Source organism: Tupaia chinensis, unplaced genomic scaffold (assembly GCF_000334495.1).
Source record: "Tupaia chinensis unplaced genomic scaffold, TupChi_1.0 Scaffold141399_1, whole genome shotgun sequence".
NCBI classification, from domain to species: Eukaryota; Metazoa; Chordata; class Mammalia; order Scandentia; family Tupaiidae; genus Tupaia; species Tupaia belangeri.
The window spans coordinates 845,519-848,040 of NW_006201261.1; positions in this window are offsets into that span (position 1 = coordinate 845,519).

A 2,522-nucleotide genomic window follows, 5' to 3' on the forward strand; every position below is an offset into this window, starting at 1 on the left:
CTCCCAGAGAGAGCCCCTTTCTGAACTGCCCAGACCCCCCCCACACACACACACACACACTACTCATTGACTGGTGTGGCATCTCTCCTGTCACACACACACTCACTGTCAGTGAGCGACCGGGCTGCATGTGTCCCCTCCGCTGTGGCGGGTGGGGAGAGGAAGGCAGGCCGGGAAGGGCCTTCCAGCAGAACCCATGTGAGGCTCCCAGGCAGGCAGACAGCAGCTTCCCTGCGTTTCCCTCCGCAGTCCCGCAGGACACTGGCTCCCACTTCCCCACTGAGGAATAGTGAGGGAGCTATGGAGGAGGCGCCACCCGGAGAACGGCCCTGTGGGGGGCTCTCACCTCAGAGAAGGCACCTACCGTGAATGTCCCAGATTTTGAAGGCCATTTAGCTTGGAAGTCTGTGTAATATGTACAATTACTTCTAAAAATTACCTTGTAAATTATTTAGCATTTTTTTAGTGTTTTTGCTACTGGCTATGAAAATATGAATTTAACATCATATTTAAGTGTTAAAAGGTAATGTAGGATTCAGTAGAGGGTTGACCTGGAGTTTGGGTCATAAGAAAACTAATTATCTGAAGACACATTGTCTTACTTCCAGTAGCTGCATTTCAGAAACTGAGCTAAGAGCACAATTACACATTCAAGAGGCTGCAATTGTGACGAAAATGAAAACCAAGAACTGTTCATTCAGTCTAAATATATAGGGTATCTACACTTATTTACATTTTAAGTAGAAAATTGAGGACCAGGATTAAGGATTCCTCTAATGGAATACTTACAACCAAGAAAACCAAGGTGTGCCATTTAGCCACCATGAACTAGCTAGCTAACTGCCTTTACCTTTCTGGCTCTGCAAAGAGCATTACATCTCATCCGGGACTTGGGAAAAGTAAACCTGCTTTTTCCTCGTGTTTGGAGACTCTGAGGATAGGAGGCGTTTTCCCTGTACAAGGCACCCAGGCATCCAGAGAGGTGACAGGAAGAAACTCCCTGGGAGACAAGAGCATCCCTGGGCCCGGGCCCGGGCCCAGAACCTTCACATACTTGAGGCCCATATCTCATCTGGGTGCCCTTGCTGGCAAGGAGGGCAGATAGAAGCAGCCCTGCAGGCCGGCACTGTCCACGCCCATTCCTGGGACATGCCTGGCACACCCTGGATTTGCACCCTGACATTCCTGAGCAGTTCCAGCTCCTGCACTCTCAGATGTCTGAGACGCACCACTCTGCAGTGGTTATTCTGCAGTTACTCCCTTTCCTTTTACAGCACCATTGTTTGGAATTCAGCATCAGTGCTTTTCTTTCACTAAATTTGGTGTGAAATTTGTTTTCTTACTTTTTATTTAGATATTTTTTTTGCTATAGTGTGTGCATACTCACCAGAGAGACAGAGACAGAGAGAAAGGAAGTGAGAAATCACACCCCAGAGGGGATGGCGACGCCACAATCCCTTCTCCTCCATTCCCTTGAGGCTCACATATGCACCTGGCCTGAGTTTCAAGCCTCTGGATCAGGGACTTGAACAGTGGACAGCCATGTGGAAGTCTAGCACCTTAACCACTATGGCCCCTTCTGGGCCCTTGTTTTCTTTTCTTTCTTTCTTTCTTTTTTTTTTTTTGTTATAGGGAATGTGTGCTCGCCAGAGAGACAGAGAGATAGAGAGACAGAAACGCTCGCATATGCACCTGGCCTGAGTTTCAAGCCTCTGGATCAGGGACTTGAACAGTGGACAGCCATGTGGAAGTCTAGCACCTTAACCACTATGGCCCCTTCTGGGCCCTTGTTTTCTTTTCTTTCTTTCTTTCTTTTTTTTTTTTTGTTATAGGGAATGTGTGCTCGCCAGAGAGACAGAGAGATAGAGAGACAGAAACGAGAAATCTCCCTCCGGGGGGATGGCCACGTTGCAATCGCTTCTCTTCCATTTTCTCAGGATCTTGGGCACGCACGCGCGTCCGGCATAAGTTTAAGCCTCCGCGTCCGGGACTCAAACTGTGGTCGACTACATGAGAGTCCAGCGACATAGCCATTACGCTAACTGCTGGTCCCCCCTTGTTTTCTTTTAAAAAAATAATTACCAGAGAGTATGTGCCTGTGCCAGAAAGAGACACACACACAGAGAAGGAGAACGCATCCCCCACCCCAGTGAAGTGTGCCCACACGGCAATCTCTTCTCCATTTCTCTGTCCTGACAGGATTTGGGGCAGGGCCACACAGACCCTTGGTGTGTTTTGCAAGCTGCCGGGGCTGAGGTTTGAACTGTGAGGTTGGCCAGGTGGGATCCAGCTCCCTTAACCTAGGCTTTGGGGCCAGCCCAGTAATTTGTTTTCTTGAATTTATATCAATAACAAACATGATTTCAGAAGCCTTTCTAGCCTCACAGAGCTTTTTCTACAGATGTGTCTGTGAAATGTTTAAAAGACGTTAGTTTCCTTCTAGAAACTTTGCAGCTATGTTCTTCCCCCTCTTTCTCAGGCGTATTCTCTCATTACCTCTATGGAGGCTGCCCTTCCGTCTT